General features: G+C 49.7%; 1 long non-coding RNA gene across 1 annotated transcript; it reads right to left on the reverse strand.

The window, feature by feature from the left end:
- Nucleotides 1-4,105: 4,105 nt before the first annotated feature.
- Nucleotides 4,106-11,852, reverse strand: LOC126961008 (uncharacterized). Its single transcript, XR_007728160.1, has 5 exons — nt 11,467-11,852; nt 10,970-11,070; nt 6,761-6,791; nt 5,901-5,990; nt 4,106-5,028 (listed from the first exon to the last, which is right to left on the reverse strand). It is a non-coding gene; the product is annotated as an uncharacterized LOC126961008 (long non-coding RNA).
- Nucleotides 11,853-21,733: the final 9,881 nt, after the last annotated feature.

Below are 21,733 nucleotides of genomic sequence, written 5' to 3' on the forward strand. Positions count from 1 at the left end.
TTCAGCCACAACCAGTGTGGGTTCTTTTTTTGTTTTTGTTTTTTGTTTGTTTGTTTTTACCATAAAATCTCATGTGAAGGAAAAGGAGCCATGAGGGTAATCAAGAAGCCAGTTTATAGTCTGAGGAACAGGGCAGTGTAGCTGTGACACCTGGCTGACAGGTGAGGAGAAGAGCTATGCACACCATGGAGCACAGTACCTTTGTGGGCACAGGGAGCTGCCAGGTGCTTCGCAGACCACGTACCCAGATGGCCTTGAAGAGGAATTCTGAAACCCTCCTGGTTCAAAATATCCTACAACTCCCATGGCTCCAGGACTGAACACACTCCCCAGCAGAGCCTGGCCTTGCAGGATCCTGGTCCTGCCCCGGTCCTCAGTCACACTCCCAACCCCGTGGCATCTGAGAGAATCGGCCTCTTCCCAGCTCATCTGTGTTCCTTCTGCTATCATCTTGTCAATCCTTCAAGGCCCAGTTCTAATTCTTCATCCAAACCTTCCTAACTCCTCTTCCCCATTCAACCCTTCCCTTCACCGCAAGTCCTGTGGCACTTACGACCTTGTCAAGTGTCACCTGGCATCCAATGGTATGCACAACAGGACAAGTGGAAGAGAGTGAGCCAGACAGAAATCAGTGATGCACAGAAGCACCTGTTGGTGACAGCAGCTGCTGCGGCTCCCCTTTTGTGAATGTAAGGTCCGTTTTCCCTGTGAGGAGTAGAGAATTGTAGACAAGACTCAAGAGTCTACCCTCCCCTCCCTTTTGAACAAATTTTTTAGAGACCAGGAGGTGTCTATCACCAACTGGAGTTCAGTGGTGCAGTCATGGCTCACTGTAGTCTCAAACTCCTGGCTCAAGCGATCCTCCTGCCTCAGCCTCCCAAGTATCTGGAAATACGCATTCAGGCCACCACACCCGACTAATTTTTAATTTTTTTTTTTTTTTGTAGAGACAGGGTCTCAATTTGTAGCCTAGGCTAGTCTTGAACTCCTGGCCTCAAGTGATCCTCCTGTCTCAGCCTCCAAAAGTGTTGGGATTACAGGCGTGAACCACCGTGCCCAGCCCCTCCCTTTTTTTTTTTTTTTTTTTTTTTTTTTTTTTTTTAGACACAAGGCAACAGCTTGTTTCTTACACCCAGGACTAGGGGTGGAACCCTGGAGAGTATGTGGGTCTGGCTACTCTTCTCTGCACCTCAAGCCTTGGAAGACAGAGGGTCATCCCTGGCTCAGGTTGTGCCATGGTCTGATGACGAAGGAGGGGCAGATGGATGCATTTCATAGCTGTGTTCCTCTCAAAGCTTTCTTCCTTTCCCCTCAGACTGTGCCTAGAGGAAAAATCTAACCAGAAACTTTTTTTTTGAGACGAGTTTCACTCCGTCACCTAGGCTGGAGTGCAGTGGTGTGATCTCAGCTCACTGCAACCTCTGCTTCCTGGGTTCAAGCAATTCTCTTGATTCACTGGAGTAGCTGGGATTACAGGCGTACACCACCACGCCTGGCTGATTTTTGTATTTTTAGTAGAGACAGAGTTTCTCCATGTTGGCTGGGCTGTTCTCAAGTGATCCACCTGCCTTGGCCTCCAAAAGTGCTGGGATTGTAGGCATAAGCCACTGCGCCCAGTCAGTCAGAAACTTTTCAACAGCTACTTTGTATAAGCAATGAACTATTCAGTTATATCTATGATTTGAAGTTCACAAAATCAATTGCTCTTACCATCAATGGCTTTATAATCCTTTATTTTGTGTTTCTACTTTAATGACATTATTGTATGCATCACTATTTCAATTCGAATTACCTTTGGGAGGTGTGAACTAGATATAAGTAATCTTTAACACATATATTTTTGGGACAGAGACTTGCTCTGTTGCCTAGGCCAGAGTACAGTGGTACAATCATGGCTCACTCCAGCCTCAACCTCCTGGGTTCAAATGATCCTTTCACCTCAGCCTCCCAAGTAGCTGGGATGGCAGGTACCCACCACCATACCTGGCTAACTTTATTTCTTTGTAGAGATGGGGTCTCACCATGTTGCCAGGCTGGTCTCAAAGTCCTGGCCTCAAGGGATCCATCTTGGTCTCTCAGAATGCTGGGATTACAGACGGAAGCCACTGTGCCCAGCCTTGATTTCATTTCATAGTGAAAACTTCATTCTAAAGTCAAGGATTTTATTTTATCCTAAGCTGCTGAAGGCTTATGTTAAAATAATTTTGTGTTTTCAGTGTAGCCAGTAGCTGCAATGGATTGCCTTCTGATGAAAATACAGATCCTACATATTGGTGTGGCTGACACTCATTCTACATGCTTTCAGATTTAAGAAACTTGGTGCAGAGGTAAAGGAAGCTACCTCAGCTATTCTGTTTGGTTTCACGAAGACCTTGAGTCATTTCTCATCATTGTTCAGGATAAAAAGGCAGCTTTGGGGACCCAACACTAACTCTAATAGTTTTCCATTTTCCTGTGCATCCACTTTGGGGGTTGCATTTATCTGCCTCTCTGTGGGTCTGGTCTCTGCTTCTGGTTTCTGCATATTTGAGATCAGGCCACACCATGGATCCTGGTCTCCCCTAGCATTTCCAGTGGCATTCCCAGCCAGGAATAAGGCTTTGTCTCCATCTGACAATCCCAGTCTAAAGCAAGATTCCCTACAGAGCATGGCCACCCTGCAGCAAGCACCTGCTAGGGCAGTTTATTCAAAAGGGCAACAGCAGGAACCCACATTTTCACCTACTTCCCACAGTACACCAAAGCCTCTCATATCCATTATATTCTCTATGAATTATCTCATTGTAAATAATATGTGAGTTCCAACTAAATGTTTTTTCAACATTCATTACATCCATAGGGGTTCTCTCCAATAGGAACTCTCATGACATTGCATAATGAGCTACAATGAAACACTTCCCACCTTTGTTGCATTCTTGGATGCTTTTCCCTCCTGTATGAATTGAGGGGTTCCTCTCCAGTAGAATTTGTGAGATAGTGACTGAGAAGCTAGCTCACCCTGAAAGCCTGCGCACATTCCTTTAACTTATATTCGCTCTCCATAGTGTGAATAACCTAATGTCTAGTAAGAGTTGAGCTCTGGCTGAAGCATTTCCCACATTCACTACATGCATGTGGCTTCTCTACAGAATGTGTTCTATGGCAATGAATCAAGTGTGACATCTGAATGAAGCCTCTCCCACACATGACACACAAGTAAGTTTTCTCTCCAGTGTGTATTCTTTGATGATCAATCCGGTGTGATGTTTGAAGCCCCTTCCGCACTCATTGCATTTTTAGGGCTTCTCTCAAAAATGCATCCTTTGATTATGAATCGTGTGATGGCTGACTGAAGCTTTTTCCACACTCTTTACATTCAAAAAGTTTCTCTCCTGTACGAATTCTCTGATATTGCCTGGGATTTGCTTTCGGATTAAAGGCTTTCCCACACTCAATACATTTATAGGGCTTCTCTCCAGTATGTATCAGTTGGTGTTTAATAAGGTTTGAATTCCCACTAAAAGCTGTGCCATATTCATTCCACCCATAGGGCTTTTCTCCAGTATGAATTATCTGATGTTTAACAAGTTTTGATGTCTCCCTAAAGCCCTTGCCAAATTCACTACACACATAGTGTTTCTCTCCACCATAAATTTTCTTTTCCTTTTTTTTTTTTTTTGAGACGGAGTCTCACTGTCTCCCAGGCTGGAGTGCAGTGGCGTGATCTCTGCTCACTGCAAGCTCCGCCTCCCAGGTTCACACCATTCTCCTGCCTCAGCCTCCCAAGTAGCTGGGACTACAGGCGCCCGCCACCATGCCTGGCTAATTTATTTTTGTATTTTTAGTAGAGAAGGGGTTTCACCGTGTTAGCCAGGATGGTCTCAATCTCCTGACCCTGTGATCTGCCCACCTCAGCCACCCAAAGTGCTGGGATTACAGGCGTGAGCCGCGCCTGGCTTTTTTTTTTTTTAGACGGAATCTCACTCTGTCACGCAGGCTGGAGTGCAGTGCCGCAATCTCAGCTCACTGCAACCTCCGCCTCCCTAGTTCAAGCAATTCTTCTGCTTCAGCCTCCTGAGTAGCTGGGATTATGGGCATGCACCACCACACCCAGATAATTTTTGTATTTTTAGTAGAGATAGGGTTTCACCATCCACAGTGAATTTTCTGATGTTGTATAAGGCTTGAGTTGTGATTTTTTCCCCACATTCAATACATACACAAGGCTTCTCTGTAGTATGAATTATCTGATGCCAAGTAAGGTGTGAGTTCTTGCTGAAAGACTTCCCACACACATGACATCCATGGGGCTTTGACCCACTGGTAACTGCTTGATGTCCACTCAGACATGACTCACATGGAAAGCCTCAGCCACCCATCCTCCATCTACTGGCTCTCTCTTCTGGCCTGTCCCTCAGAGGTACAGCAGGTTTTGTGCCCAGAGACAAACTTTTCTTCAATTTATTACATTCCTGGTATTTGTCTGCTGCATTGATTTTCAAGTGGGAGCTGACCACTTGCCTCGAACCTCTCTTTTGGGGAAATAACTTCATCCTGGTTTTTTTGGTTTGTTTTTTGAGACGGAGTCTCGCTGTGTCGCCCAGGCTGCAGGCTGGAGTACAGTGGCGCAGTCTCGGCTCACTGCAAGCTCCGCCTCCCGGGTTCTGGCTATTCTCCTGCCTCAGTCTCCTGAGTAGCTGGGACTACAGGCGCCCGCCACCACGCCCAGCTAATTTTTTGTATTTTTAGTAGAGACGGGGTTTCATGGTGTTAACCAGGATGGTCTCAATCTCCTGACCTCATGATCTGCCCACCTCAGCCTCCCAAAGTGCTGGGATTACAGGCGTGAGCCACCGCGCACGGCCATCCCGGTCTTTATTGTGAATTTTTTCCAGCAATATTCTGCTCCTGTCTCAATCCTGCAAGCTGATCGAAACTCAAACTCCTCTGGATTGCCTCTTGGGAAAATCTCCTGAGTTACTCCTTGTAATTGTTCTTCAGATTTTTCTGTTGGAGTTGATTGTTTATGCTTTGTCTTGACCTAAGAATCTGAAACAAAGAATGGAAATTAAAAGTTTCTCTGTGAAAGAAGAAACTGATTGAGCCAAAGCAAATTTCTGTGCAGCTCATATTTGCCAGCCTGAGTTGAGTTTTATTTTCCCTTCTGTTAATGACTTTATTCCATTTGTCTTGTATCACGCTTAGTTGTGTGTGTCCATCTCTCTCTGACTGGACTGAAATTCTGAGGGCAAATGCCTTCTCACACAGATACTTGCGGCACCTTGATGGCACAGTGCACAAAGCAGGAACTGACAACTAAAGAACTAGGGATTCATTCCAGCAGTGTTTGCCAGGTGCCTCCTGGGTGCCTGGCACTGCCTGAGGTACCAGGGACTTGGTGAATGAATGAAGTCCCTGTCCCTTAGCATTCTAATGTGGAGACCAACAATATGATAGGACATCAGGGCAGGGTAAATCATTCTTCCCCAAACTACGATGTTCTGCACAAACCAAAATGTACACTCCCTGAAGACAAGGACTTGGTTTTGCTTATACTTAACACCAGCACCTAGAAGAATGCCTGCATGCAAGCAGCGTGCAAACTGTGGAAATAGGAGAGGGTGCTGGGGGCATGCTCCCATGTGAACACAATGTGGAGTTTTGTTTGTACTTTGACATGTAAGCGCTAATCAGCTCATCAGGGAAGCCTGGTCACCACTAGAAAATGGCTGTCCCACCTGAGTAGCTGCACAAGGAGTAGCACAATGGGCTTGCACTTCTCCTCAGAGGGAAGGTGGGGCCAGGACGGGAGCCAGAAGAGACAATCAGGGGTCTCTCAGCTGGCCATTCAAACTCCCCCCTCACAGCTCACATGCACAACACATCACGGCTTCCCCTGAGACACCTACCTCCTCACTCACCTGTGCAGGGAGGCCCTGGCAGAGCAATGACCCATGGCATTTTCCCCTGCTCCCGCTGGGAAATAACCCTGAGTGTGGACACTGAAAAACCTGTTTATCAAGAAGATAATGGTCAGTGCTGGAATATCTGAGCTGCCCCTGGCTGAGGGCCACAGAGGCTGCAAGAGGAGGGGGATCCAGAGGTGGTCTCGAGAAGAATGGGTGATGAGATCATTGGGCACTCCCTGCTGGGACATGGGTACTGGGGATGTACCATACCCATGGACTGGGGATGTTTGGTCTATGAGTCAAGAGAGCCCAAGGAACCAGTCACCTGGGGATGGGGAGCAGGGACCTGAAACCCACCATGTGATGCTTATCCAGAGCTGTTAGGGTGCAGTGGTTCTCTAGCATCACATCCTGGTGGAGTGCTCTCTGAGGGGGTCCCAGGTGCTGCCCCTCCTCCTGTGTGAGGTACATGGCCACCTCCTCAAACATCACTGTGCCCTAAAATCACAGGTGCTCACTGCCAGAGAGTCTCACCCCTGCCCAAGGGCAGGCACACCTTGCAGCTTGGACTGAATTTCTAGCAAGAGGCTCTGTGTGCGTCTCCCTACCTTCCAGGCAGATGTTTAGGAAAAGAGCTAGGGGTAGGTTGGGCAGGGAAAGTGTGACTATGGAAACACAGAGCTCTCAAAACTGGGCTCTCCCCTCAGGGCCCTGCACCCTGCTCAGCTCTGTGGAAGGGGCAGCCAGTGGGTTGGGCCTGCATCTGGGGAGGGAGATTCTGTTCTCAGGGCCCCAAGGGTCTGCTGGGCAAGGGGCTCCAGGCTGAGGGGGAGAGGCCTTGGGCAGCAACTGTTCCCCAAAGGTCAGCTCACCTGGGGCTCAGCCACCATCGCTGGGCTCCTCCTGGGAAGGTTAGAGGCAGGGTGTCAAAAGGAAGACACAGAAGGGCAAGCCCATGCCCCGCAGACCTGTGTGCTGCAGCGGCCCCAGGTCACAAGCTGTCTTAGGAGGCTGGTGACCCTGCATTTCCTTCAGCATGAAGGGTACTTGCCCCCAAGACCTTCTCACCTGGGCTTAGTGCTGCTGCAGAGCCCTTGAATTCAGGTTCAAGGGTGATACTGTGCCTCTGCTGCTTGGAGTCTGGGGGATGTGACCTGACCCTGACCCTGCCTGGCAACACCTCCCCCTGGTACCCTCTCCCATCCCCAGAGTTTGGGTCCACTGCGGGCTCCCTCGGGTCTCCAGCTTGCCCTCCTCCCTAGGGCACCTCAAATCAATGCCTTGCAGGGGTGAGGCATGTTCAAGAGGGGCTGGAGTCATGCTGGAGGGGTGTGCATCCTCAGAGTTGCCAGCAGGAGGACCTATAGTTCAGGCCTGGAGAAAACCCTTTTGGTAGAGCTGGCAGCAGGCCCCAGGTTGGGAATGGCAAGGGATGGCGGCTCACCCCTCCACCTGCTCCCCTCCTCCTCAGCCGCCCCCACCCCTGCCTGAGGCCAGGGCACCTCCCGCCCCCAATCACCACCCTGGTCCTTGGTCTCCCAGTCTCTGCCCGCCCCTGGCTCAGCCCACTGTGACTTGGGTTTGTAAATTGGCTTCCTCACCAGGCCCCTGGCCCATGGCCCTGTCCATCTTGAGGCCTCAGCTCTGCAGCCTCCTTGAACCCCTTCGAAAGAGGCCACCACAAAAGAAGCCACCATGGCATCGTGGTTGCGGGTGGAGGGGCATGGCCTGAGCTGGACCCGGGAAAGGTGGTCAGCAGGGGTCTGCCCCCAGCCGCTAGGGGACAGGCCATAATTGGTTGCATGTCACCTCAACGACCTCTGCCTAATGGACAGCAGAGACCACGACTCCACCCACTGGGGCATGAAGGACAGGGAGTGTTAATCTGTGTGGGCTCCAGGTTACACCCAGAACATGGAGTATAACACAGATAGATGGCCACACGTGGTCACAAGTCAGTGTCCTAAAGAGAAACAAAAAGCAGGGAAGCTATTCCAGATTAAAAGAGCCAGCGAGATGCGGTGGCTTAGGCCTGTAATCCTAGCACTTTGGGAGGCCAAGGCAGGTAGAGCCTTTGAGTCCAGGAGTTTGAGACTAGCCTGAGCAATATGGTGAGACTTGGTCTCTATAAAAAAATACAAAAAATTAGCTAGGCATGGTGGCACATTCTTGTAGGTCCAGCTACTCGGGAGGCTGAGGTGGGAGGATCACCTAAGCCTGGGAGGTTGAGGATGCAATAAGCCGTGATCGCGCCACTGCACTCCAGCCTTAGGGACAGAGTGAGACCTGGTTTCAAAAAAAAAAGGAAAAAAAAAAGGAGCCTGAAGAGACACAATTAAATGCAACATGCAACTTTGATTTGATTAGCTTCTGAATTAGAGGGGAAAAACCCAGCTATGCAGATATTTTAGAGACAATTGGAGAAATTGGAGAAATAAGAGTTTTGTGACCATGGGATTGTTTGTTTGTTTGTTTTGAGACGGCGTCTTACTCCGTCGCCAGGCTGGAGTGCAGTGGCGCGATCTTGGCTCACTGCAACCTCTGCCTCCTGATTCAAGTGATTCTCCTGCCTCAGCCTCCTGAGTAGCTGGGACTACAGGCGCATGCCAACACACCCAGCTAATTTTTAGTAGAGACGGGGTTTCACCATGTTGGCCAGGATGGCCTTAATCTCTTGACCTCGTGATCCGCCCGCCTCAGCCTCCCAAAGTGCTAGGATTACAGGCATGAGTCACCGTGCCAGGTGACCACGGGATTATTGTTAATTCTCTCAGGTGAAATAAAGTATTGCTATCATGTAAGAGAATGTCCTCACCTCTAGGAAATAGGCTGAGGTACCTAAGGGAAAGTGCCATGCTGTCTACAAATTACAGCGGACCCTGGAACAACACAGGTTTGAACTGCGAGGGTTAGTTATAATTGGATTTTCTTCCGCCTCAGTCACCCCTGAGATTGCAAGACCAATCCTCCTCTTCCTCCTCCTCCTCGGACTACTGAAGGTGAAGACAATGAGGATGACCCACTTTCACTTAATGAATATTAAATATATTATCTCTTCCTTGTGATTTTCTGAACACCATTTTCTTTTCTCCAGCTTATTTTAAGAATAGAGTAGCCGGGCACGGTGGCTCACGCCTGTAATCCCAGCACTTTGGGAGGCGGAGGCGGGTGGATCATGAGGTCAAGAGATCGAGACCACAGTGAAACCCCATCTCTACTAAAACAAAAAAATTAGCTGGGCACGGAGGCGGGTGCCTGTAGTCCCAGCTACTCAGGAGGCTGAGGCAAGAGAATGGCGTGAACCTGGGAGGCGGAGCTTGCAGTGAGCCGAGATGGTGCCACTGCACTCCAGCCTGGGCGACAGAGCAAGACTCCGTCTCAAAAAAAAAAAAAAAAGAATAGAGTATATAATACATATAAAAATATGTTAATTGACTATATTATGCATAAGGCTTCCAGTCAACAGTAGGCTATTAGTAGTTAAATTTTAGGGGAGTCAAAAGTTATGCTTTAATTTTCAACTGCACAGGGGTCACTGCCCCAACCCCTGTATTATTCAAGGGTCAACGGTATTTTCAAATTACTTTTCAGCAACAAAAAGTAAATATATTCAAAGATACAGCCAGTGTGGCAAAATGTCAACGACTGTAGAATCTAAATGAAGGGTTTATGATGTTCATAATACTTTTTTTTTTTTTTTTGAGACGGAGTCTCGCTCTGCCGCCCAGGCTGGAGTGCAGTGGCCGGATCTCAGCTCAATGCAGGCTCTGCCTCCCGGGTTCACGCCATTCTCCTGCCTCAGCCTCCCCAGTAGCTGGGACTACAGGCGCCCGCCACCTCGCCCGGCTAGTTTTTTGTATTTTTTAGTAGAGACGGGGTTTCACCGTGTCAGCCAGGATGGTCTCGATCTCCTGACCTCGTGATCCGCCCGCCTCGGCCTCCCAAAGTGCTGGGATTACAGGCTTGAGCCACCGCGCCCGGCCGATGTTCATAATACTTTTTTGTGGATTTGAACATTCTCAAAATCACGAGCAGTGTGGAAAGTAAAAAGCTCCTCTTCAAAGTTTCTACTTCAAATCAGAAATGTTATTGGTATTTTCTCCCCGAGCTAGTTCTGTTCAAGCTCCTTATTTTATAGTGATAACTCTGTTAAGCTTTATATAGCAAATGTAACGGAATAAGCATACAGTATGCCTGTATACTCTGACTTCAGTATTTGTGTTAGACATGTTCACAGGTATGTAGTACATTCTGTGTCCTTTTACCTTAACCAAAATATTCATGCTGGACATGCCCAGACATGTCCCAGCTTGCAGCCTATGCCCCTTCCTTATTTGGAAATGTTATTACTGTTCTAAAGTCCTTTCGTAAGCAACTTCCTCTTTTCCTTTGTTCCTCATTGACTTTACCTATTTAGGAAGTTTTAAATTGTTAGCCAATCAAATTCAGCCTAGAATGTGAGGTTCAACTCCAGCCAATGGAGACAGGACACAGCAGTAGGGGCCTCATGCATTAGGGATAAATATTCCTGTCTCCCTTTGTTCGGTGTACTCTCGTGGCGAGACTGCTGGCAAGCAGTACCATTTCTGCAGAAAGTAAAGTTGCCTTGCTGAGAGAACTTTTTGTCTAAATGCTGACTCGTCCTTGCGACACCAGGGAATAAGCATTTATTTCTAAGAAGTAGCAATAGAAGACACCACTCTGGCTTCCTACAGAGGGCAGTGTGGAGGCAGGAGAGGACAGGGGAGGAAACCTGTGGTCCAGGGTCCAGTGGCCTTTTCCTATCTTAGTGCTCCACGTTCGCTAAGTCGGAGGTACCACCTGTCATCACCACCCCATGGCCATTCATGCTTGAGAGGAGAGTCCTGCACAGGCAGAGCCAGGCTCTGCTCCACATTTCCCTCTTTAGGCTATTCCCTGGCCCCCACCACCCCCAGCACGCTTCCGGCCCAAGAGCCGTGCAAGGACAGCAGGGCGGCTTCCAGATATCTTGTAGGGCATTGGACGTGAGAAGAGCTGAGAGAGGAGCCCTGGGTGACCCTTGAGTGGAATCAATGAATGAACGAATGATTTCCTCTCACCTCCTCCAGTTTACTTCATATTGGTGGATCGTCTCAGGAAGACTCCAAAAGTGACTGCCACCACTCAGCTTTCTGGCAGTACAAGTGGGGAAAACGCAGGGCTGGAGGATGAGGCCAGAGGTGGGAGTCTCGCTTGTCCCTGGACCCTCCCTTTCTCACTTTCACCAGACAAAATGGCGGACCCCGCCCAGAAACCACGTCCCCACCTTAGAGGACACAGCCCCGAGACAACTCCGCTCGTCCTGCACTAACCTCACCCGAAAGCACGTCATTCACCCTTCACATATCCTGCTCCAGGAACACTCTCCTCACCCTTCACAGACCCGCACCACCGGCAACATGGCTCTCAGCCTTCACAGACCCTCAAGCCAGGAAAACACCCCTCTCCCTTAACAGTCCCTCATGCCGGAAAAACTCTCATCCTTCACAAACACCCCCACCCCAGGAACACGCCCCTCACCCTTCACAGACCCTCATTCCGGGAACGCGCCCCTCACCCTTCACAGACCTGCACCAGCGGCAACACGGCTCTCACTCTTCACAGACCCTCAAGCCGGGAAAACGCCCCTCACCCTTCACCAGCCCCTCATGCCAGAAAAACTCTCATCCTTCACAAACACCCCCACCCCAGGAACACGCCCTCACCCTTCACAGACCCTCACTCGGGGAACAAGCTCCTCAGCCTACACAGACCTGCACCCCATGACCACACCTCTCACCCCACCCAGGGACACGCCCCTTGTCCTTTATAGACTCCGCCCCGCGACCGCACATCCTTCAGAGACCCGGCCTCGCCCCTGCATCCCTTGTAGATCCCGCCCTGTGACCACACCCCTCGCCCTTCATAGGCACCAGCCCGCCACCGTCACCTTTTATTGGCCCCGCTCCGTGACCACGCCCCCGCACCCTTGATAGACTCCACCCCCGAAGACCCTTCGCAGGAGCACAGTGACCCCGCCTCCACAGGGTCCGCTCCGCCACCCTGACCCTTCCGTGTCGCTCGTGGGGCCCCACCCCTGTCCGCCTGCTCCAGTGCCCATGGGGAAGCCTGGTGCCAGGGGCCACCAGTCAGACCAACTCATCGCCCGACTGGTGGGACGAGCACAGGTCGGCAGGTCACAGGCCGGAAGTGAGGCTCGCCCGGCCGCTCTAGGACGCGGGAAGACCGAGGCCTCGGTGATTCCCCTCCCCCCGGCCTGGCTCCCTCAGGAGAAGGCGCAGCCAAGCGAGGACCCGACATCGCGGTCGTACCCGCCTTCTTTTCTGGCCCGGAGTACGGCCTGGGATCTCCAGGGGCGGAGACTGAATGGGTGCTGTCGAGGACCGGCGAGAGTCTGGAAAGTTGGCGCCTTGGTGGGAGACCGAGGAGGTGACGGATAGGGAAGCGGGAGCGGCCGCTGGGTGGGACGCCTGAGACACTCAGGAAATGGCCGGGTCGCCGACTGTTTGCACCACTGGCATCCTGCAGCACTGTGAGATGCGGCCCCGTTTGTTCCCGGAATGTAAATCATCCGGCACAGAAAAGAATGCGATTCACGGAGAAAGAGTTCTGTCTCCTCTCTGGGCACAGCTCTCTCCTTCCTGGACGACAGCGGCCCCGGACAGGCTGGGGGCCCCCGACAGGTTCCAGCCCGGAGGAAGGCGCTGTGTCTGAGGCGTGCGGTGGAGACAGAGAACCTTGATGGATTTTATTCTTGTGAGAAGCCCGCTTTCCTACCTAAACCTCATGTCCATTGGTGACGGGAAGTTAACTTGGGCACTGATCCAGCCCACCCAGGCCGCCATGGTGCCCAGACCGTCCCACCCTCCCGTCCCCTAAGCCCACCACGCTGCCCTCCCATTCCCTAGCCCACCAGCACCCCGCCCCGCCCTGCCGCCGAGCGCCCACACAGCCTCCCCTCCGTGCCCCAGCCCACCAGCCCCCTAAGCCTCCCACAGCGCCGCGCCCCACAGCGCCTCACAAGGCCTCAACCTCGGGTCCCTCAACCCCACAGCCCCTGACAGCGCCAGGCCCCACCCCACAATACCCCACAGCGCCCCACCGCCTCCCACCCCCACCTCAAGGCCCTAACCTATGACCCTCCACATTGCCCCACCCACACAGCACCCACACACCGGCCCGCCCCAAGGTGCCCCACAACACCCCACCCCACAGCTCCCCAGAGTGCCCCTTCCCATAGCCCCCCACACCATCCCGCCCCGCAGCGCCAGCCCCAAGGCCCGGCCAATGGCCCCGCCCCACTGCCCTACCCCTTCCATCCCCCACACCGCCCTGCCCTACAACACACTACCCCCCTATCCTCTATAGCGCCCCCACCTTCAGTTCCCACACCACCCTGCCCCACAGCGCCCCTCACCGCCCCATCTCCCAGGGCTTACAGTCCCCACACTCTGCATCCCCCAGCGCCTGAGAGGCTGGGCTCCTGGTACTTCCCAAGAGACAAGAGGTGCGTCCCGCGCCCTGTGCAGTGAGAAGCCCTGGAACTCCAGGACCCTGCTTTTTTAGGCAGAATGTTATGGATGGGCCACTCCAAAGAGAAACACGGCTGGGGTCTTCTCACTGGGGTTGCAGGCCGTAGGATGGTGTGAACACTCCACCTCTGTTCACATCTTGGACCCCCCAATCTCCCTAAGGAAGGGGTGGCCTTCTCCCTGCAAGAAAGCTTCTGAGGCCTTAGAGGCGAAGCTGTGTCCTCATTCCACTCTCCGCGATACCCAAGCCAACAAGGAGATGCCCTGACCCACTCATGGCCAAGGACACCAGTGGAAACAGCCTTCCTCCTCTCAGTACAGACTGTGCCAGGCAGGCCAGGAAAAGCCAAGAAAATGTGGATGGAACAGACAGGTTCCTAGCAAAATGCTAAAGCTGAGCCAAAGTAGAATACTTGAATTAACTAATTGCCAAAAAAAGAGATTAGAGAGGTGATTAAAAAGCTACCATTAAGAAAGCTCCAGGTGGCTCCAGATCACAGCTGAGCTCTCATCAACCTTTAGAGATCAGATAATTTGAAAGTTAATCACAATATTCCAAGCCACAGAAAAAGATTAAAAACCTCAATTCACTTTACGAAGCCTTCTGTCTATAAGCTTGTCTAAGTCTGTGCTGCTATAAGGGAATACCTGAGACTGGGTAATATAAAGAAAGGAGGTTTATTTGGCTCACAGTTCTGCAGGCTGTGCTGGAAGCATGGCACCAGTATCTACCGGTGAGGCCTCAGGCTGCTTTCACTTATGGTGGAAGATGAATGGGAGCTGGTATGCAGAGATCACACAGCAAGAGAAGAGGCAAGAGAGAGAGTGGGTAGAGGCCAGGCTTGTTTACACAACCAGTTCTTGGGGGAATTCATAGAACTAGAACTCCCTCATTACCATGAAAAGGGCACCATGCATTCATGAGGGATCCACCCCCATAACCCAAACGTCTCCTACCAAGTACCACCTCCAGCATTGGGGATCAAATCTCAGCATGAGGTTTGGGAGGACAAACACCCAAACCATAGTGAAGCTTAACAAGCCAAAATGATAGAGCCCAAAGAATCTATAGACCCAGATCTCTATGTTTAATATTGAAAAATTATAAGTAAGACAGTAGCAAATAGAATCAAGCAACATATCAAAAAAATATTATGCCATGGCCAAGTATGGTTTATTTCAGGAATGCAAGGATACCTACATACCATTGCAATTCATTAGCTCAACAAATTAAAAGAGAAAAAACAGGCCGGGTGCAGTGGCCCACACCTGTAATCCCAGCACATTGGGAGGCCAAGGCAGGAGGATCACCTGAGGTCAGGAGTTCGAGACCAGCCTGGCCAATATGGTGAAACCCCGTCTCTACTAAAAATACAAAAAAATTAGCTAGGTGTGGTGGCAGGTGCCTGTAACCCCAGCTACTTGGGAGGCTGAGGCAGGAGTATTGCCTGAACTCGGGAGGTGGAGGTTTCAGTGAGCCGAGATCACGCCATTGCACTCCAGCCTGGGCAACAAGAGCAAAACTCCGTCTCAAAAAAAAAAAAAAAGAAAAAAGAAAAAACAGCATTCCATCAACATACAGTAAATAATAACAACATATGGGAAACAATCAACATATGGTAAATGAAATTGAATAAAATTCTGGAGCTATTCTGAGTAAAATTTCAAAGAAAATAAGAATAAATGAAAATGACTTAAATATGCTAACAATTATTAACCATAAGCTCCAAGAACAAGCATCATTTATAGAACAATATGCTAAAGCTATTACTTTTTTTTTTTTTTTTTTTTTTGAGAGGAATCTTGCTTTGTCACCCAAGCCACGATCTCAGCTCACTGCAACCTCCTCCAGGTCCTGGGTTTAAGCGATTCTCCTGCCTCAGCCTCCCAAGTTAGCTGGAACTACAGGTGCATGCCACCACGCTTAGCTAATTTTTTTTTTTGTATTTTTAGTAGAGACGGGGTTTCAGTATGTTGGTCAGGCAGGTCTCAAACTCCTGACTTCAAGTGATCCGCCTGCCTCAGCCTCCCAAAGTGCTTGGATTACAGACATGAGCCCCTGCGCCTGTAATTTAAAATAAGATAGTAAATTTTATGTTATGTGAATTTTACCACAATACACAATTTTTAAACTCAGAGCAATAAAAATCTTAGTGAAAATTTAGAATATCATATGTACAAAGTAGAGCAGAGGAATACTTTGTAACAATGACAGGCACTCAGAAGCTGTAAAAAAACAGATAAGACATATTTACTAAAGCTATTACTTGGGCCAGGCGCAGTGGCTCACACCTGTAATGCCAGCTCTTCAGGAGGCCGAGGCAGGTGGATCACTAGAGACCCAGAATTTAAGACCAGCCTGGCCAACATGGTGAAACCATGTCTCTACTAAATACAAAAATTAGCTGGGTATGGTGGTGCATGTCTGTAATCTCAGCTACTTAGGTGGCTGAAGCACGAGAATCACTTGAACCTGGGAGGTGGAAGTTGCAGGGAGCCAAGATCACGCCACTGCCCTCCAGCCCAGCCTGGGAGAAAGAGTGGACTCTGTCTCAAAAAAAAAAAAAAAAAAAGCTATTACTCAAAATCAGGAATAAGACCAGGACACCAACCTACATAATTTTTGGTCTACATTTGCTATGGACAGAATTATGTTCCCACAAAATTCGTATTTGAGACTCTAACCGTCCATATGACTGTACCGGAGATAGGGCCTTTGTGTTAGTCTACTCTGGCTGCCATAACAAATACCACAGGTTGGGTGGCTTAAACAATAGAAATTTATTTTCTCATAGTTCTGGAGGCTGGAAGTTTGAGATCAGAGTTCCAGGATGGAGAGTTTCTCAAGGGGTCTTTTCCTAGCTTTCAGAGAGCTGCCTTCTCACTCTGTCCTCATGTAGCATGGAGAAAGACAGGCCTCATTTCTAGTGTATTGTCTTGTAAGGGCACTAATCCCATCATGAGGACTCCACTCTCATGACCTTTAATTCTAATCACCTCTCGAAGGCCCCGTCTACAAATGTGATTACAATTGGGGTTGGAGTTTCAATATATGAATTTCAGGGTGACACAAACATTCAGTCCATAACAGCCTTTAAGGAGGTGATTAAGGTTAAATGAGGGTTAGGCGCTGTAACTTTTGCCTGTATTCCCAGCATTTTGGGAGGCCAAGGCACATGAATCACCTGAGGTCAGCAGTTGAGAGCAGCCTGGACAACGTGGTAAAACCCTGAAACCCCATCTCTACCAAAAATACAAAAATTAGTTGGGCGTGGTGGCAGGCGCCTGTAATCCCAGCTACTTGGGAGGCTGAGACAGGAGAATCACTTGAACTCGGTATGCAGAGGTTGCTGTGAGCTGAGATTACACCACTGCACTCCAGCCTGGGCGACAGAGCAAGACTCCAACTCAAAAAAAAATTGGCTGGCGGCGGTGGCTCACGCCTGTAATCCCAGCACTTTGGTAGGGCGAGGCAGGAGGATCACGAGGTCAGGAGATCAAAACCATCCAGGTTAACACGGTGAAACCCCGTCTCTACTAAAAATACACAAAATTTGCCAGGCACGGTGGCGGGCACCTGTAGTCCCAGCTACTCGGGAGGCTGTGGCAGGAGAATGGCGTGAACCCAGGAGGCGGAGCTTGCAGTGAGCCAAGATCGCGCCACTGCACTCCTGCCTGGGCGTCAGAGCGAGACTGTTTCAAAAAAAATTTTTTTAAAGTTAAATGAGGCTGGGCGCGGTGGCTCAAGCCTGTAATCCCAGCACTTTGGGAGGCCGAGATGGGTGGATCACAAAGTCAGGAGATCGAGACCATCCTGGCTAACACGGTGAAACCCCGTCTCTACTAAAAAACACAAAAAACTAGCCGGGCGTGGTGGCGGCGCCTGTAGTCCCAGCTACTCGGGAGGCTGAGGCAGGAGAATGGCGGGAACCCGGGAGGCGGAGCTTGCAGTGAGCTGAGATCTGGCCACTGCACTCCAGCCTGGGCGACAGAGCGAGACTCCGTCTCAAAAAAAAAAAAAAAAAAAAAGTTAAATAAAGGCATGGAGTGTTCTGATCTGATAGAACTGATGCCCTTCGAAGAGGAAGAGACACTAGAGTGCTCTCTCTTCCCCCCGCCCCCGCCGTGTGACAACAGTGAGAAGTTGGCCATTTGCAAGCCAAGAAGAGGGCCCTCACCAGAGACTAAATCAGCTAGCACCTTGACGAGGCACCTAAGCCTTCAAAACCGTGAGAAGTAAATTCTGTTGTTTAAACCCCACCAGTCCGAGGTATTTTGTTATGGCACCCTGAGCAGACTAATACAACATTGTTTGGTAATCCTTACGAAAACAAAAAGAAATACGATTCGCATATATGCTGATAAAGAAAAGACACGGATTCTTTTTGGGCAATGATATGATTGTCTGCATAGAAGACACTATTAGGATTAATATGAATGTTTGTTAAAGTTACTGAATGCAAGATAAGTATGTAAACACAATAGCTTTCCTCAATAATCATTAAGTAATAATCACCAACTTGAAGTGCAAATGAGAAAATAGCTCATTCACAGTAGCAACAAAAACTATAAAATGTAATATTTAGTAATTATAAAGTAAGATGTAATAAATTATGAAGTGTAAAACCATATTGGAGGACATAAAAACAAGATTCGAAAAAAAGATGTCCATATTCTTGGAAGACTTAATATACTAAAAAGTAAATTCTTTCCAAATATATCAAAAATATGTATACAATTAACATACCTCCAAGTTGACACCCGGTAATTGCATCTTTCATAGGATATAGTCAGTTTAATTTACATATGGAAGAAAAATTTTCAAAACTAGCCAGGGAAACTATAAAGGATTAGGAGGGAGGATTTGCCTTCCAGATTAAACTAGCCTCTAAATCCTGTGAAAACAAAGCAATGTGGAATTGGTCTAAAAACAGACAAAAAGATCAAAGACTAAAATGGAAATCCTAGAAATGACCCCAAAACAGAGGGGAATTCACAAAGGCGGTATTTCAGTTCAGTGAGGCAAGGATCATTTATGTATGTGTGTATTTTGTGTGTGTGTGTGAGGCAGAGTCTCACTCTGTCGTCCAGGCTGGAATGCAGTGGTGTGATCTCAGCTCACTGTAACCTCCGCCTCCTGGGTTCAAGTGATTCTCCTGCCTCAGCCTCCTGAGTAGCTGGGATTACAGGCACGTGCCACCACGCCTGGCTAATTTTTGTATTTTTAGTAGAGACGGGGTTTCACCATGTTGGCCAGGATGTTCTCTATCTCCTGACCTGGTGATCCACCCGCCTTGGCCTTCTAAAGTGCTAGAATTACTGACGTGAGCCACCGCACCCTGCCAAACTTAATTTTTAAAAGTTCAAAAATATAATAGAAAGATAGATTTAAAATGAAAGGATGGGCCGGGTGCCGTGGCTCATGCCTGTAATCCCAGCACTTTGGGAGACTGAGGCAGGTGGATCACCAGGTCAGGAGATCAAGACCATTCTGGCTAACATGGTGAAACCCCGTCTCTACTAAAAATACATAAAAATTAGCCGGACGTGGTGGCGGGTGCCTGTAGTCCCAGTTACTCGGGAGGCTGAGGCAGGAGAATAGCGTGAACCCGGGATGGGGAGCTTGCAGTGAGCTGAGATGGCGCCTCTGCACTCCAGCCTAGGGGACAGAGCAAGACTCCGCCTCAAAAAAATAAATAAATAAATAAAAATGAATGGATGCTAGATGGTACAATCCAAATAGCCAATAAACATGAAAAAGATGCTCAACCTCACTAATCAATGGGCAACTTAAAACTAATGTGTGAACAATAACTATCACTTCTCATTCATCATATTGGCAAAAATGTAAAAAGCAATAGCACTTGGTGCTGATCGATTATACTCTGTTGCAATAACTCCTGCCTACAACATCCCTGCCCACCCATGAGATTTGCAGTGTCCCTCCTTATGGAAGGAGAAGGCCCCCCTGTACTGATGATGTTGCTTTGATCAATGAAACAGCTGCCACCTTTCAGCAGCCTGAAATGTTATAAGAATCCAGCATAGCTTTTGCTGCACTGCCATGAAAACAGCCGGTCCAGGACAGACACTCTATAGTGCTGACACCAGCATGAAGATCTTTAAAGAGCAGGTGCATAACACAAGTAAGGCCTGAACCTCCAATGTCGAAAATCTCTGAGATCTGGGAGTTGTTACTACCTGCACAACTCAGCGAAAGCTGACTCATATGGGGGGGAACGGCATTAACACACAGTTGGTGGCAAGGTACATTTCCACAGGCACTTTATGAAGCAATCTAGGGGCATTTATGAAATTCACAAATGCACCTGTCCTTGGGCTGAGCCGTTCCACTCTGGGACATCGGAAATGGGAGCCAGTGCATAGGCTAAGGCCCAGGGATGCACATGCAGCGGGGAAAATGGAAACGGTGAACGTTCATTACCCAACTTCTTGGTGACCCTGCAGTCCCCACTCCCCACCACCTACACTGCTGTGCCACCAAGGCTGTCCTCCCTTTGGCTCCAGCTCTTGCTGCTCCCCCAAGTCCGCCGCCACCCGGCCCCTGCCCCACGCAGCCTATTCCTCACAACAACCAGAATATTTCCTTTAAAACACAAGTGCTTGGCCGGGCGCGGTGGCTCACGCCTGTAATCCCAGCACTTTGGGAGGCCGAGGCGGGCGGATCACAAGGTCAGGAGATCGAGACCACGGTGAAACCCCGTCTCTACTAAAAATACAGAAAATTAGCCGGGCGCGGTTGTTGGCGCCTGTAGTCCCAGCTACTCGGGAGGCTGAGGCAGGAGAATGGCGTGAACCCGGGAGGCGGAGCTTGCAGTGAGCCGAGATCGCGCCACTGCACTCCAGCCTGGGTGACAGAGCCAGACTCCGTCTCAAAAAATAAAATAAAATAAAATAAAACACAAGTGCCATCTCCCCACCCCTCCACTCACTCAGGACCAGAATATTTCCTTTAAAACACAAGTCCCATCCCCCCACCCCTCCACTCACTCAGGTCCGCAGGTCCTCGCCCTCCCTTTCCTTCTCCTCTCTGAACATGGAGTCTGCTCTTTATCCTCGTGGTAGGCCTCCAGTCATTCCTGCCCCAGGGCCTTTGCACTGCCTTTCTCCTTTGCCCTCTCTATTTGCTATTTGCTCGGCTCAGCCCTTCCTTCCCTTCTGTTGTCTACAAAGACCTCTTCTCTGCAGCCTCCCCGTCTCCGTCCCCACTTTGCTTGACTTGTCCCCACTGCACTTGGCTCCATATGGCAGCACTGCGTGACACACTTACTTATTTGTCTTTCCCGCAGACTTTCTAAATGTAAACTCCTGGAGGGCAGGGACATTCCTTTTCATTTAGTGCTGTACCCCGGTGCCTAAACCAGTGTGTAATCAGTATTTGTTTAATAACTAAAACCAGAACAAAGCCTGCCTTCATTGGGAAACAAATCTCTCAAAGAATTTTACGGCTGGGCAGCCTGGCACGGTGGCTTACTCCTATAATCCCAGCACTCTGGGAGGCCGAGGTGGGCCGATCACAAGGTCAGGAGATCGAGACCATCCTGGCTAACACGGGGAAACCCTGTCTCTACTAAAAATACAAAAAATTACCTGGGCGAGGTGGCGGGCAACTGTAGTCCCAGCTACTCGGGAGGCTGAGGCAGGAGAATGGCACGAACCCAGGAGGCAGAGCTTGCAGTGAGCCGAGATTGTGCCACTGCACTCCAGCCTGGGTGACAGAGCGAGACTCCTCAAAACAAAACAAAAAAAGGCCAGGCGCAGTGGCTCACGCCTGTAATCCCAGCACTTTGGGAGGCCGAGGCAGGCAGATCACAAGGTCAGTTCGAGACCAGCCTGGCCAACATGGAGAAACCTCAGCTCTACTAAAAATACAAAAATTAGCTGGGCATGGTGGCACATGCCTGCAATCCCAGCTACTTGGGAGGCTGAGGCGGGAGAATCACTTGAACCTGGGAGGTGGAGGTTGCAGTCAGCCAAGATGGCGCCACTGCACTCCAGCCTGAGCGACAGAGCAAGGCTCCGTCTCAAAACAAAACAAAACAAAAAAAAGCCCAGGCGCAGTGGCTCACGTCTGTGATCCCAGCACTTTGGGAGGCCGAGGAGGGTGGATCACCTGAAGTCAGGAGTTCGAGATCAGCCTGGGCAACACGGTGAAACCACATCTCTACTAAAAATACAAAATCAGCCGGGCGTGGTGACACATGCCTGTAATCCCAGCTACGCGGGAGGCTGAGGCAGGAGAATTGCTTGAACCCGGGAGGCGGAGGATGC

Source organism: Macaca thibetana, chromosome 8 (genome assembly GCF_024542745.1).
Source record: "Macaca thibetana thibetana isolate TM-01 chromosome 8, ASM2454274v1, whole genome shotgun sequence".
NCBI lineage: Eukaryota > Metazoa > Chordata > Mammalia > Primates > Cercopithecidae > Macaca > Macaca thibetana.